Source organism: Procambarus clarkii, chromosome 62 (genome assembly GCF_040958095.1).
Source record: "Procambarus clarkii isolate CNS0578487 chromosome 62, FALCON_Pclarkii_2.0, whole genome shotgun sequence".
In the NCBI taxonomy this organism is placed as follows: Eukaryota; Metazoa; Arthropoda; class Malacostraca; order Decapoda; family Cambaridae; genus Procambarus; species Procambarus clarkii.
The window spans coordinates 6,605,837-6,623,636 of NC_091211.1; positions in this window are offsets into that span (position 1 = coordinate 6,605,837).

Below are 17,800 nucleotides of genomic sequence, written 5' to 3' on the forward strand. Positions count from 1 at the left end.
GGGCAGCTGCAGGGACATCATCTAGCATAACTGAGGTGTAAGTGGTGGGTTTACCTTCCTTGATATGTTCTTTAGCTAGTTTTTCCAGCCCACCATTTTGTAAAGCCAGACTATCCATAAACCGAAGTTTACCGATATCTACTTTCATGCACTTAAATCCATCTTTGGAGGCAATATCAATTTTACGGTTAGGGAGGTTAGACAATTCATTTAAAATTACCCCGAGGTCATAAGCCACATTGTGAGAGAATGTATACAAATATTTATAAGAATTTCTGCATAACATGTTACACCTACGGCAACAGGCAGCTAAATAATTATTAAATTCAATAGCATGATCATGATGACGGTGCTTGTCTTTATCTGATTTAAATGGTCTATAACATTTCACATGTGGTTTGCCGTCTATAAGCTTGCCAATGTTCACCTGTCATAGATATTTTGTATTTAGGCATGGTAGATTTAATTCTCTTCCATGACTTCTCCAAAGTATCTATGAAATGATTCACAGAGTCATCCCCCATATACGTTAATTTCTCTACCACCTCCAATTCCCTGTTGATGATGATAAAAGCATATGCCACGGCTTTGTGACGCTTCTCGATCATACCTTGGGGACTGGAGGGGTCCAACAAGCACTCGAAATCATAATATGCTGTGTGAGAGGGACCATAGGCACGACCGTAATTTTTGAACTTGATTTTATGTCCTTCAGGGTAAAATTTCAATGTTTGTTTAACTTCACATGACTCTTCGTGATTCCGCATCGCATCAGGCGACAAATGAATTATGCACGAATGGCAAAAAATATGATTGTTGGGTATTTTACTTGAATGGTTACGCATGTTGCGAACATATTGATTGAAATCTTTAATAAGCACAAAATGCTGATCCTCCAACATGAGCAATGGTACTTTACGAGCAGAATGTTCACTGCCTTTCCTAGCTAAGCTAATGTAGTACCTATTATCTTCACGTCTAAGCACATAGATAAATATACTTAATTTATGCAGAATAACCGCATGTGAAAAATAGAAAATGCTTAACGCGTTTTCGGCTAATGCGCCTTCATCAGAGCAAAGTAGAATAAATAGGAAACATTCTACTTTGCTCTGATGAAGGCGAATTAGCCGAAAACGCATTAAGCATTTTCTATTTTTCACATGTGGTTATTCTGCATACTTGGATCAGTGTTTTTGTGATCATTATTGCAAACTTAATTTATTTATACTTTCAATTTTATTGATATTGTCATACGTTATGGGAATTTCAATATCCTCACTCCAATGGACAAATCTAAGACACCACCTGGCAGATTTGGAGCGCCTGCTAATGTTATTTAAATTCATCCCCCGAGCGAGGCATATATATGCAGCTAAACATTGGATCAAACATATATTTTGTTCCCTTTTAGGGTTGAAAACATAATTTTTGCCACGCAATTTATCTGGATACGGCACGTATTCTCCTAGACGGATAGGATGCAGAACTGCTATAGAATTAATATAAAAGCCAGAAATGCTCTGAATAGCTAGACTAGAACCTTCTGTCTCGGCAAGGAACTCTTATAACTTATTATCCAATTCAGCAATCCATTGATCTACAACAACACTGGCCTCATGCCTAGTTACAGTGCGTTGTTCAGCCCTTATAGGCAACTCCCCCTCAAAATCAGGTTCATTTTTTTTATTAAGCCGTTGCAAATTGAAAGAAAAATCCGGGTATATCAATAGGGCAGGAGGGAAATTGGGGTGAACGGCATCAAACAAAGATTCTATTTGCCGAATAAAATAATCACGATATATAGTTAAATAATGGGCAGGATCTCCTTGGGCGTAATCTGGGATGCTATATGAATGGAGTATGTACCCCCCATTGAAATTATTGATCACTTCAAGCACTTCGGGTTGAGGAGGAAGCAAAACATCTATCTGCTGTTGCTGCTGTTCCTGAGGTGGTGGCGGAGAATTGGCAATAGGCTGGTTGGCTTCCACATCTGACTCTGCTTCCCAAACCAAATGCAGGGAGTCGTCACTGTCCTCCGGCTGCGAACCTATAAGCAACAAGAATAATTATTTTTAATAAATAATATAAATTTAACATAAGATAGTTTATAAATAAATAATGCAAGGTTATGGGAATAATCATTTAAGGATGTTACATACGATTTGGGCTGTACCTGCTGCTAACTTCTAATGGTGGTGTATGACCTCGACTAGTGCTAGGCTCTCCCTCTCCTCCTCCGCGAGGATATACCTCCACTATCTGCCAAACTGGCGATCCTAAAACAGATAAAATCATATTAATATTCATGAAAAATAGGAGAAGGATAATGTCAATATAGCAACTGTTAAATAATGGGTGAATAGGGGCAGAAAATAAGAGACTCACTTTTAGATTTTACACGTTGAGGTGGAGAAGCTTCTAGATCCTCAGTACCTGAACTGGTTGAAGACTCAGTGTCCTCCAAATACAGACAAAATGAACATGATTCCGGAATATATCCTGCAGATAAAAACAAGAATAATTTTTGATTGAAACTTCTATATGGTACATGTGAATAAAAAAAAAAAAATCTCCGATATCGCTGGCAAGTAAACTTACCAGGTAATAACAACAACAATAATAATAATAATACTTACGGTTGGCACAAAATACTTTGGAGCCGGCGGCGCAGATTTTGTCATAATGCCCGAGAGGTATATCTTCACTCTGGGGACAGGTTATAACACACTCACGACGCGAGTTCGCCGTATAAGAAATATGACACTTCGCACTTAATCTCACACAGATGCAATTTCCCCTGCTTTGGATTATTGCAGAAAGGACAAGTTTCCATGATTGTGTATCACTGTTGAATAATACAGAGGTTTGGTGAAATGTCCAGGAGCGATGCTGCCTTTCTCGTGCTAGCTATGAGGGCTGGAGTTGTACTGACCAGCCACTGGGGAATGGCTGCCAGGTCAGCTTACCTGTCATGTTGCCAGACGTACGATGCTGCTCAAATTGCGGTACGACATTTGGGTTGCTATTATAGTTTTGAACTTATCGCTGAATAATGATTACAGTTGTGGATGACTAAAATGTATATTCTTAAACCTCTGATTAGGTTAGGTGGGGATGGATAGTCCAGCCATTTTTAATAATAACATCAAATACACTACATATACAGGCAGGACGCTAAAGGCCACATTGGTCATCTGGTGACGTCATACATAGTTGACCAGTCAGGTACTGTGATACCTTAACACTTGCTTATATGCTAATGGCCAACAATACCTTACCCCTATACCTGAGGTTGCTTTTCGTGATGTCACTCATACCTTGAGTGACATCTACAACTGGTCTGTAGAATGTATTTGTTTGTTATATAATAAGTTAGGTTAGGATGGTTTGATAGGGTTTATGAATAACAGAAAATATGAGCAATGAGCGAAAATACGAGCAAAGATACCTGAATATCGTCTCTGATGAAGCACAGAGTACAGTTGAGGTATTAAGCCTGATTAAGAGCTCGCACTTATGTGTGAACCTCCTGGGATCTGCATTTAGCACGTTGGCTGGAAGCTCATTGGGGGGCTTACAGCGCATTAGGGATGATGACGTCAGAAAAGAAGGTAACTGCAGAAGGCCTTATTTCAAAACATGAAAGGCTTGCTTTTACTGAATGAGTATTTTGATTTGTTATATGCTACAGTAAGGTATGGGAGGCATGTTTTTGAGAGAATGTGAGATGTGCATATATATTTAAGCACGTACATATATATTAATGCGTTTATGCAGTAATATTGGATTACTACTGAAATCGCATTAAAGTCACCACACCTGGCAGGGGACTGTTTTCATACAAATGGATGATTTTGGGTTTTCATTTTTATTTGCCCAATGTTCGATATGCATTCCTTGAAGAAAAGATTGACAAAGCTTAAATTACATTCTCTAGAAAAGCGAAGAAATAGGGGTTACATGATAGAGGTGTGACTGAATGAATTCATGAGCTATAAGGCAATCACTAGCAGAGGTAACTAAAAACTGGTGCGCCAAGTCACGACTTTTTAATCCCCTTGATTGTACCTGTGCAAGGACACTGAGCGACTACCTGGTGACGTCATTGATCATTAGCGATGTCTGTGCAAGGGTCACTGGGGTAACTAAAAACGGGTGCGCCAAGTCGTGACCGTCGGAAAAAGCAAAACGATCACGACTTGGGGCCTTTCCCACTACTCGCATACTCCAGGATTGGTCTGACATATGTGGTATATAATGTTCTGAAAGATTCCTTACACAAGTTTCTAAAGGCCGTTCTTATGTTAGCCAACCTGGCATATGCCGCTGATGTTATCCTCTTGATATGAGCTTCAGGGGGCAGGTCTGGCGTGATATCAACCCCCAGGTCTTTCTCTCTCTCTCTGACTCCTGAGGTATTTCATCTCCCAAATGATACCTTATATCTGGTCTCCTGCTTCCTACCCCAATCTTCATTACATTACATTTGCTTGGGTTAAACTCTAACAACCATTTGTTCGACCATTCCTGCAGCTTGTCCAGGTCTTCTTGAAGCCTCAAGCTGTCCTCCTCTGTCTTAATCCTTCTCATAATTTTGGCGTCGTCAGCAAACATTGAGAGGAATGAGTCTATACCCTCTGGGAGATCATTTACGTATATCAGAAACAGGATAGGTCCGAATATAGAGCCCTGTGGGACTTCACTGGTGACTTCACGCCAATCTGAAGTCTCAACCCTCACTGTAACTCTCTGCTTCCTATTGTGTGTGTGTGTGTGTGTGTGTGTGTGTGTGTGTGTAAAAGAATAGTGATATTATTATGCAACTCCTTAGGCTGCTGTCAACTAATAACACTCCAACATTACCCCCTAAGTCTTCATCCTATAACCGTACTAGGTTGCTGCTCACTCCTCATCTCACGACCTACTGCATCCTTCACTGCTTTAGGGCTGAAATACAGGGTACAAAAATATTCATATATCTCCTACTACAAAATAGACATCACCTTGCACTGTGCCTTTCACTGCAAAAACGCAATCAAACACTACCATAAACCTCAAAATGTTCGAACGGTCCTCTGTTCTATTCCTCGAGGTCCACTGTCAAATACATCTGTCTGAGTCCTCAAAATCAGGTTAGATACTACCTGTAGTTCATCCAATCTGCTGCATCTGAAGTCCTTCTCGAATGTCAGTGAAGCTCTCTCACACGACCTCACACAAAAGCTCTACACTACTTGAAGATTCACTATGTCCATGGAGTTCAACTCCTCACTGGAAGTACTACTCCACCTTGCAGTTTAGCTCCCACTATGAGTTTCAGCTCTCACTTGGAGTTCAGCATATACTCCTTCTTTGGTACGAAGTTCTCTCACTAATTTCTCCCATACAAACGTTACAGTTCTCCCACACGAACGTCGCAGTTCTCCCACACAAACGTGGCAGTTCTCCCACACAAACATTGCAGTTCTCCCACACAAACCTGCAAATCCATCATCATGCCATAATAAATGTTTTCCTAACAAAACAATTAAATGTATTCACAAAAAATAAACTTCCATCCGACATCTCTTTAAACACAACGGCACCCCGGCGGTGGGTCCTCCCCCTATACTTGGTGCACCCATCTGGGTGATGGATATCTTGACGCATCGCTGTAGCTGCCGCCGCCGGCCGCAACGCTGGGGGTCTATCACCCCTTTCCCCTCGGTCATCCACTGACCTCACTCGAGAGATGTACCACTCCTCCAGCCAGCATGTCCACTCAACTTTAATTTCTTATTTCCGCTCAATGGCTCAATAAAATTTCTTGCCTATATATACATATGTTCACTATGATCGCTGAGCACACGATCAAACACTGGTAGCTAATCTAACAAACTATTAACCAGGTTTACCACAGGGATCTATGAGCCCACAAAAATCACTATAGGACCGTTTCACAAGGCTTCTTCAAGTCCTGACATGAGTACATGGAGTCGCCCAGCAGGCTCCACTACAGAAACACCTGCTTGCTTCCTTCCTCTTGAAGAAGCAACACAATTAAAGTACCACAAAGGCGCGACCGACACACACACTTCAGGCTCCAGTATGTTTCTGTGAATAATTCAGTTTCTCCCACCTTACCCATCAACATTGGTGTACCACAGGGCAGCATACTTGGCCCTCTCCTCTTTCTCATCTACATTAATGACTTTCCAAATGCCTCCCAACATCTCAAACCAATTCTATTTGCTGACGACTCAACCTTCATTTACTCCAGTCCTGACCCCCTTTGTGGGAACCGACCTGTGAGTTTTATATTTATTTAATTTATATGAATTTATATAGAATTTATATTTACGTTAATTTATATACTTTGATAGCAATTTGTATAATGATAAGTGGACTGTATTTCTGCAATAATCTCATAATCTCACAAATCGAACCTCTACACATTAGGGGGGGTTTATATTTATATATATGCAGCCAATCAAACTACAGAATTAACTACATACATTGAAGAGGTTCCTTATCTTATAGTACAGCAGGTTAGTCCACCAGGTATAACTAGGGTGTAGACACCAAATTATCCTCTTTGAGGTAGCTTCCATATCACCCAGTAACTGGTGCATAAAATCTTCCTCGTCTTGACCTGTCAAAAGTGCGCTAGCTGTGAAGCCAGAATCCTATATATGACAAGTATTTCAGAGAAAACTGTACATGGAACATGAAGACCTGGCTTAATTACCTTTAGTTTGAGGCTTCCACGTGCTCTAACCGGTCCACCCTATATAATGACATTAATGGCCATAAATGAAAGATACATGGGTTTCGGAAAGAACACTTAACTTGAATTGTTGACAGCGTGTTGAAAATGGTACACCTTTGGTTTCCATAACACTACGTCCAAGTAAAATTAACAGGAGCCGAATTTGCTCCCGTGTGAGCCTCTGGTCTAGTATAAACAACAATGGCTGCCCTCCTCCTCACTCTGACGCCTGGCTTACATTGTCCACATGTCCAAAGGTGATAGAAGGGTCACATTTACTCTACTTTAATATTGATAATTAAGTTAATTTATATAAGATGTTTTTATGATGGTAAAGTCCAAAGACTAATGTATTTAAGAATAATTCCCAGCAGAATAACTGGTGAATTTATAATGGTATGTGGTGATGATATCCCGTTTTCTTTAGACGGTAATTCCACTACAAGTTACGTTTTCTATGGGTAACTTGTTTATACAATACAGCTATTATCTGTATGATATAAAATGGTGTCGGATTTTCCGACATAATTCCCCAGGGGCTGCTCACGGGTCGAAGTCCTATTAGAACAGACGAACACCGATACTCCTCCTTCGAATTATTTGATTAATTTGATGTTAGTAGTTAGTAATCACACATTTGTGTGTCTGTTCGTACAGGACGGATGTCCCGTACTAGAGTTGCAGGGGTTAGAAGTCTAATGCGATTTCATTTCCCTGTCAACTCTTGAAAGGCTAATATTCAAGCCTTATTACATATTATTTAACCCAGAAGACTGGATGTGATCAAGTACTACAGTCAAGTATGATTCAGGGACTGCAGTGAGATCAGTGACATTAGATAACTTGAAGTTTCTTCAGGTAACTGGTCACTGATATATAAACACTGAGGCCCATGGAATACATCTTGATTAAATAATAAATGTATCAAATCAGTCATCAGATTTATTGGGGTTTAATTTAGTTAATTGATTCAGAAGATTGAATAGCTCATCATTAAAGTAAAGTATGGTTCTGAGACTGCAGTGGGTTCAGTGACATTGGTCGCAGTGACTTGTAGCTGTTTTAGCTACTGTTCACTGATTTGCCACTGAGGCCTCAAGAAATCATCTTCAGCTTTAAATGATGATACTAATATCAACCTCTGTTAGTATAGTCAGCTGTAATCTCCTTAGTATAATGCTACTGGAGAAATATAATCAGCTGACAAATTTAGACTTCTATTGGTATTGTTTATCTGCAGGCATAGGTCTCCTCAGGCTTGATACTGGGCCTGAGAGTAATTTACCTCCTGCAGAGTTTAACATGGTTATGCCCTGATATTTAGTAGGGCTACCAATGAATCGATGGCAATAGTCTGTCCCTACAAGGAGACCGAAGTCGGTGAGGTGATCAGACTTAATATTATCTGCCAATTTTATTCCTCTATTTCTCAGGAATTTGGCTGTTGCTCTCAGACCTTGAACTTGTAGGTCTACTGGTATTTTGTCCACCACAATGGCTTGTACTCGACAGACGTACCTGCCTAAACGTACTGATGTTTGTACCACCTGGTAGACTTGAGGTCCTGCATCTGTTACAAACCCTGAGATGTTGAATGACATCTGGGCTACAGGCCTTAATTGTAGTTCATCTGCCAACCTTTTAGTGATATATGTTCTCTGGGATCCTTGGTCAAACAACCCACGGGTATGGACCTTGGCCCTCTTATTCAGGATGGTAATTTGGGCAGTAGGCAAAGTCGTATTACCTTTAGACTTTGCTGATTGGACACTCTTTGTTTGTTGCACCTTGCAGTACTGTACTGTGGTGGGAATGCTATCTTCCACCTTGGGGTTTGGAGACGTTGTTTTGGTGTCTCTACACAATGCTGCATGGTGCTGACCTTTGTTACACCTATTACAGGTGTGTAATTGGGCACCACAATCCTTGATGTTATGTTTCCTGAGGCACCTCGTGCAATGTTGCAAATCTTTGAGTCGCTCAACACGGGCGTCACTATCAGGAAAATTAGAGCAGTGGTACATTGAATGTTTCTCATTGCAGAACAAACATGTTCCATAGCTTCCAGTACCCTTTGGTGTCACGTTCTTGGGTGACACAGTAACTATAGGCTTGGAGGGTCCCACTGCATATACGCCCACACTGCCACTGTTCCACTTTGGTGTTGAATTATATTGTCTAGATTGATTTAGAGTACCTTTGGTACTCTGTGGTTTACTATTATTGGTTTCTGAGGGTTTACTTGGTGGTTTTAATTTGTCATGTGTTCGTAATTGATGAACTACTGACTTTAAACCTTCAGATATTTCATTCATGGATAAGATGCTTTTATTGTAATGAGCACTCATTTGTCTCAATATGTCCCTAGGTATTTTCTCCTGGACAATTATTTTCAAGACCCACTCAGCCCCGTTTGTATCTGCTGTCAGGCTGAGGGCATTGATCAATGATTCTACCTCCAGCTTGAAGACTTGGAGTGAATCAGCTGAAGCCTCCGGTGGGGGTAAATGCAACAGCTCATGAACTAAATGTGATGTTCTTACTTCTGGATCAGCATAATTATCCTTGAGGAGTTTTACTGCCAGATCATAGCCATCATTAGTTAATCTCAGATGGGATACTACTGTTTTAGCCTCACCTGATAATTGGCCTTGCAAATAAGAGAATTTACTACTCTTTGGTAAAGATTGTTTTGAGTCTACAAGGTCAACGAATTTGTTCCAAAATTCGTCCCAATCTTCCTCATCTTTTCCTGAGAAAGTGGGTAAATTAATTGGAGGGAGTCGAGCTTCTGCTTGACTCGTATTAGATGCAACTGTTGTTGTTGTTGCTGTTGCCTTGTTCTGGGCAATTAATTTGACATAAGGCTGTAACGTGGCCTGAGTGTGATCTTCATAATTCGCAAGATCAACCATAATGTCGTCTATTTCTGTTTCTGATAAATTGGTGTTGGCAAGTTCAGCCACATATGTTGCTATTTGACATTTGATTTGCTCAAATTTACCTGCAGCTGCTTGATAATAGCTTTCCAGGTCAGCATAATCAACTTGAGATTGTTGTGACAAATCTTCACATTTCTTGATCTGTCTTGTTAAGTGGCCTTTAAGACCTGCAAGGGTTCTTTTCATTCTCCCTGCATTATTCATACTGGCTAGTTGGAGAAGCCTTGTGGGACTTGTACTTGGGCTGCTCATAATACTGAACAAGCACTGATGGTAGCCTAGGGTAAATTCTGCACTCACTAGGCAATAATCCTACCTCTACTAGAGGTTAGCACTTAAAATTAATACACATTATATATATACAATCATACACACTAATGATTTGAGTGATAAACCAGTGTCACTGGAAGTACCTTTAGGTTAGCTCTTCTATATCACCCCAGGATGGTAGAGACACTAATTAATCACTCAAAGGTGTAATGATCATAAGTAAATTATTATATATACACAACTCAACTCGAGTTGATAAAAATTACACCCAAAATAGGGTCTGCACCATTCATTAATGGTGTTAGGTTGATCAATATAGTACAACTGACTATGGTAATAATGGGACTAGGATGAACGATAATAGTTCAACTAGTCAATGGTTAATATCCTACCCTGTTGTGGGTTGGCAATTAGTAAATATTATACTGTGATCACTAGTGCAATTTATATTAAATGATTCTCTATTTTGGAGAAATAATATACACAATTATTGATAATAGCCTCTTAATTAGCCTCTATGAAACTTCTAATATTATCTAGAAGTATTAAATATTATTAGTGACCTCGCGAAATAAAGTCCACAAAATTCGTAGATAATCTCTCGCGAAATGTAACACCACGAAATCCGTGAACAATCTTGCGAGGACACAGCCACTAATTTGGCTGGCTTCTATATTAGCGCTGTCATTTCACAGAATAACACTCCACCAAATCTGTGGGTGTGCATGAAACCGCTGACGAAGCTGATCTGGGCTGAGGGAGGCTCCTGAGCTCCCACGAGGCTTCGCCGCTGTCTTTGACTGGCTTTGTTTAAATCACACTGCACTAGTATATTTAATGAATCCACTGGTTAACTGGTTCATCCGGTACTAAGATGACCAAATGTGGGTTCAAAGGATCAAATAATCCGTCATCCGGTTCGAAGATGACCAAATAATGTGGGAACCGACCTGTGAGTTTTATATTTATTTAATTTATATGAATTTATATAGAATTTATATTTACGTTAATTTATATACTTCGATAGCAATTTGTATAATGATAAGTGGACTGTATTTCTGCAATAATCTCATAATCTCACAAATCGAACCTCTACACATTAGGGGGGGTTTATATTTATATATATGCAGCCAATCAAACTACAGAATTAACTACATACATTGAAGAGGTTCCTTATCTTATAGTACAGCAGGTTAGTCCACCAGGTATAACTAGGGTGTAGACACCAAATTATCCTCTTTGAGGTAGCTTCCATATCACCCAGTAACTGGTGCACAAAATCTTCCTCGTCTTGACCTGTCAAAAGTGCGCTAGCTGTGAAGCCAGAATCCTATATGTGACAAGTATTTCAGAGAAAACTGTACATGGAACATGAAGACCTGGCTTAATTACCTTTAGTTTGAGGCTTCCACGTGCTCTAACCGGTCCACCCTATATAATGACATTAATGGCCATAAATGAAAGATACATGGGTTTCGGAAAGAACACTTAACTTGAATTGTTGACAGCGTGTTGAAAATGGTACACCTTTGGTTTCCATAACACTACGTCCAAGTAAAATTAACAGGAGCCGAATTTGCTCCCGTGTGAGCCTCTGGTCTAGTATAAACAACAATGGCTGCCCTCCTCCTCACTCTGACGCCTGGCTTACATTGTCCACATGTCCAAAGGTGATAGAAGGGTCACATTTACTCTACTTTAATATTGATAATTAAGTTAATTTATATAAGATGTTTTTATGATGGTAAAGTCCAAAGACTAATGTATTTAAGAATAATTCCCAGCAGAATAGCTGGTGAATTTATAATGGTATGTGGTGATGATATCCCGTTTTCTTTAGACGGTAATTCCACTACAAGTTACGTTTTCTATGGGTAACTTGTTTATACAATACAGCTATTATCTGTATGATATAAAATGGTGTCGGATTTTCCGACACCCTTGCTTTAAATGTCACAGTGAATACTGAGCTAAATAAAGTTCATCACTGGCTAACTGCCAACAAACTCACCCTCAATATTGACAAAACTTTCTATATTTTGTTTGGCAATATATCTTCAAATCAAATAAATCTCAGGATAAACAATACCCAAATTTGTAACAAAGTAGATGGCAAATTCCTTGGCGTTCTCATTGACCGCAAGCTGAATTTCCAGGGAAACATTCTAAATATATCAAAAAAGTTTCAAAAACTGTTGGCATTCTTTCTAAGATCAGATATTATGTACCTCACCCTGCCCTGATAACACTCTATTACTCTCGCATCTATCCTTATCTTAACTATGGTATTTGTGCTTGGGGTTCTACTACCCAAAATCATTTACATCCTCTAATTACTCAACACAAAGCTGCTATTAGGACAATATCTAACTCTGGAAGACATGGCAGGATGTGCAGAATACCCCATTGAAAAGCAGAGGTGCAACAAGTACTCTGAGAGAGAACTCTATCAACGTCAGAGGCCCGAGACTCTTCAACATGCTTCCGATACACATAAGGGGCATAACTGGCAATCCCCTCACAGTGTTCAAGAGAGAACTGGATAAGCACCTCCAAAGGATACCTAATCAACCAGGCTGTGACTCATACGTGACTCATGTCTGCTATTTTAAACAATGCTGTTTGTTGACCAAACTGTATTTTTGCTATTTTTTCTGCCATGTTTCTCCTCCTTGTTTTCATTTGTTTTATTTTCTCAACACAATTTATACTTTAATCTCAATTAGTATTAAGTTTTAGTCTTAGTGTTTTTCCTGCCCGAAACGCTTTGCATAATAGTGGCTTTAGGCATTGTATGTACTAGCTATATCTATAAATCCATCAACTTTTTGTATCTCACCTTGTATGTATGCACTTTACCTGAATAAATATTTGTATTTGTATTTATTTGCATTTGTATGACTGTCAGTGGAAAATCGGTGGTCTGTAACCTAAACAGGTACAGGGCATAGCGACCAACCGATTGAACCCACTGTAGACTTGGAATTATTCTCGACGTTAATAATTGACCACACTCAGTCTCCCTTCGTAAATTATTGATATTAGGCTAGAGAATCTAGCACCCAATGCATCCGGCATTTTATGAATTTAGCAATAACACGAAGTCATCAAGAAACTTCCGGAAAATTCACCAGGACCAAGGTCCAAAATAACTTTATACTAGTCTTAACTAGACTACAACATTTATTAACGTTTTCTGCACTAGGAGATAGTGAGTTATTTGCATTAATTTTGACTGAGCTGTTTTTATTTCAAATCAAATCAAATCAAATGTTTATTTAGGTAAGGTACATACATACAAGAGATTTTACAAAGAGTGATGGATTTATAGTTAGGGCTAGTACATACAATGCCTAAAGCCACTATTACGCAAAGCGTTTCGGGCATTCGGGCATTTCGCTTCTGCTCAATGTTTTAGAAACGCAGCACGAGCAAAATTGCAAACTTACCAATTTGTAAGTGAACATATTACAGAGAACTAATAAACCGTGAAACTTATAGGTTGGGATAAACTGTTACAAATTATCTTTCAAATATGATTAATCGTAGCAATAATTAAATTTTCCAACAACCTTAGGCTTCCCATTATTTAATGTATTAACGTTAAACCTTAAGCATTGTAACCCAACATGCTTAACAGAGCAGATTCAACTTGCTCACCATTGAATCTTTAATAGATTCTGTGCTCAGCTATCCTTCAAGAAGGATGCAGCACTATTTAACTAGAGCAGATTCAACATGCTCACCCTTGAATCTTTCATATTGATTGGTCTTCCTCCAAAATAATCTTTCCTGCCTCTACTCTACACAGACGCCGTCTTGTTGAATCGGCTCTAATACACAATGTACCCAACATAAACTTGAGTCCTGGCTTTGTTGCTGTGAACTCTTCCCTTTCACAGAATATACTCAAATGCTCTAATCTTTCTAACAAACGTGACCTAACATAAGCTTACCCTTCCATTTATCTGTCTTTCTCTTTCCTTTTCATTCTCTCTTCTCTCTTTTTCTGTTCATTGTCTTCTTTTACGTTCCCTTGCTATCATCTTCATATTCCTATTACTATCTCTTCTCATTCAGTGGTTATAATAGAAGCTGCCTCGTATGGGCCAATAGGCCCTCTGCAGTTCTTATTCCTACTACTATCCCCTCAACTACACCTTACTTTGCTCCTCACCTTCTCTCTTGCCTATTTATTGCCTCCATCTACTTCCTCATCACTTTACGGGCTATTCATGCCCGTGCCACCTTTTGGGTGGCTTAATCTTCGTCAATCAATCTTCCTCATCACAAGTCTCCCAATGAAAAAGGCTGCCTATGATACGACAATCCTAAGGCGCATAATAAAAGAGCAAATGTATAGCATAGCAGTAGCAGGAGCCACCCACATCTTCACAGACGGATCGGTGGACACAGAAAATGAGAGTGCTGGCGCTGCTCTTTGCACGACCAGCGTTCAGGCATATTGGAGACTGGGAGGACTAGTATCATCAACCCAATCTGAGCTGTTCGCCATACAACAGGCCTTCGCATATGTGATTGCACAAAACACTCAAAATGCAATCATACACACAGACTCAAAAGCTGCACTTCAAATACTAGGACAAAAACAGTGGAAAGATAATGTGGAAATAATTACCACCATTTTGTATCTTGGAGCAGTCGCTAAAGGCAAAGGCCTCAACATAACTTTAAACTGGATCCCATCCCATATTGGAATCCCATTAAATGAAAAAGCTGATGAAATTGCTAAATTGGCAACTGGTCATCCAGTGATACATAAAACAATTCAACCCAGCCTAGAGAACATAAAAAACATCATCACCAAAAAACTCTCACATCTCAACAAAGCCTACCTACACCAGAGAATAGCTGAAGGTTCGCCATCTGCAACATGGTATCTTCAGGCAACCAAATTAGAAAGGTTAAATATCCCAAAAGGAATCCACAGGGAAATAGCAGTTAGGCTATATAGACTACGTCTAGGTTACAGATGCAACTGGGAGATTGATGAACCCCGACAGAGAGAGCGCATCTTCTGCCAAACTGTCACAGAAAAGCCATTACTTCACTATCTTCTGGAATGTGAAGCAACCAATGACCTTAGAAGAGCTTTAAGAGTTCCTGAATCATGCAGTGGCCACCCTGAAGCCATCAACACAGCCACTCTCCTGGTCAACAAAGGTGTCCAGCAGCTGGACACCCTCATAAAGACTGTGAAGCAGTATCCTCCCCCACGATAACAGCTTGATGGTTAAATGCAACCTCAGAACACTGGGAAAAAAGAAAAAATTGTACCACTTACGGGCTATTCATGCCCATGCCACCTCTTGGGTGGCTTAATCTTTATCAATCAATCTTCCTCATCACATAGCTGGACACCCTCATGAAGACTGTGAAGCAGTATCCTACCCCGCGATAACAGCTTGATGGTTAAATGCAAACTCAGAATACTGAGAAAAAAAAAATGTACCACTTACGGGCTATTCATGCCCGTGCCACCTCTTGGGTGGCTTAATCTTCATCAATCAACTCCTCATCACAATTAAAATCGACTTGAGAATGGTCCAGGACGGACCGAAACGTCGTCATCCCTTCACATTCTAGTGTGTGTCATGTTCACAGAAAACGGTACCATCCGTTTTCTATGTGCGGCGGCTCAGACGCCAGGAGAAGGTAAACAGAGAGCGTACAGGATGCTACCAGCTTGGAAGCAGCTAGTCATGTAATCGTTTATAAGTATTAAAGTCAATAACCAAGCCATGACTTTATATCAACCCTACAACCAAGATTTCCTCAGTAACACACAACACCACATTGGCGACGAGGTTGAACTGCGAACGCAGGTATTTGTTCAGCTTAAAACACGAAGGAGAAACATGCTGTCTCGCCCCCGGAGGAGGAAGAAGTCATGCTGTCTGTGAGCACCATACCCGATGCTGCGTGCTAACCAATGCTGTGTGCTAACCGATGCTGTGTGCTACCCAAGCTGTGCTGACTGAAGCTGTGTACTGAGAAATCTGCCGACGCTGTGTACGAAATGACGCTTTGATGCTGTATACAAAACCCGATGATTTGTATACGAAACGCGCGATGTGCTATAATTCTTCACGCTGTAAACTGACAACTGCTGTGCCAACTGCTAACTACTGCTGTGCCAACTGCTGTGCTGCTGTAGGTGGGAACAACACCACATATATACAGAGCTAGGTAAGAAGTCAGTTGCTGCTATATTGTGCACTGTTGTGAACTTTTGCATTAAAATGCTTGTGTGCTTTGCAAAATTAAAGTAATTACAGTGAATTCTTAACTAACATATACAGTGCAGTAAGTGTTTAGTATTCTGAGGAACATTTTAAGTGATAAGTTTACATTTATTCAGTAAAAATGGCAAATATACCCCAGTTTCCTGCATTTGATCCTGACTGTGACCAGACAAACCTGTCACAGAGGTGGATCAAATGGCTTAAAAGGTTTGAAAATTTGTTGACAGTTTCTGACATCAAAAGTGCTGAAAGAAAGCGTGCCTTTCTACTTCATTATGCAGGTGATAGAGTTTGTGACATCTTTGACACACTAAAAGACACTGGTGGTGCCAAAGATTATGACATTGCCAAAGCCAAATTAACTGAGCACTTCAAACCAAGACAAAATACTGCAATGGAAATTATGCATTTCAGGAGAGCCAGACAACTCTCTAATGAAACTGTGGATCAATACCACACACGTCTGCAGGGTTTAGCAGCCCATTGTGAGTTTGCTGATATTGACAAAGAAACCAAACAGCAAATAATTGAATCATGCTCATCTACACGTCTTCGTTGAAGAGCTCTAGAACTTGTTGATGATGAAAGTTCTCTTACCAAGATACTGGATATGGCTCGTCGAATGGAAGATGCTGCACGTGATGCTCGTGTCATGGAGTGCAATGCCAACAACAGTTCTGCCACTGTTACTAACAGTGATGAGGTACGTAAGGTTCAGGAAGGACACCGTGATCAAAGAAGATATCATGCCAAACCTAACAGTAAATTGAGCCGAGAACCACATCACAACTTGGGTCATGGAACTCAAGCAGTCACAACGACTCACATCAGAGGGTGTCAACAGTAAATGTTACAATTGTGGAGGAGACTACCCACACCAAGATAATGTTTGTCCTGCTCAAGGTAAGAAGTGCTATGAGTGTGGAAAACTAGGTCATTTTGGTGCTATGTGTCGGTCCGCACTAAAGAAACCACAGTCAGTGAATAAAAGCACTGTACGAGGCTCAGGTCATAGGTGTCGAGGTGGTAAACACAGTATTGCACCTCATATCCAGAGTGTTAATAATGTACAAGACAACATTTCATTACAATCAGTCTCAGATGACAGTGAATGTGAGTACACTTATGGAGTACAAGAAATCACAGAATGGAATGATCTTCCAAACAACCCAGAGACTATAGTATACATTGCTGGTATTTGTCTCAAAGTTCTCATTGACACTGGATCAAACATTGACACCATTGCTGAGTGCCACTATGAGAAATTTAAAAAACAGTTCCCAAAGCTTGAGAACTATAATGCCAAAGCCACTGCCTATGCTTCAAATGTAGCCTTGCCAGTGAGTGGAACTTTCACTGCAGAGATTAAGTCAAAGAGTGCAATGCTCACTACTACATTCCATGTTGTTAGGAATGCAAAGGAGTCTCTACTCAGTTACAAGACTTCAACCAAATTGGGGCTACTTCAGCTTTCTAATGCTGTAGCAGTGGAATCTGCAAACAATGTTGGTGCTATTGTTGCTGAATTTTCTGATCGATTTAAATCCATAAATTCATAGGTTGTTATA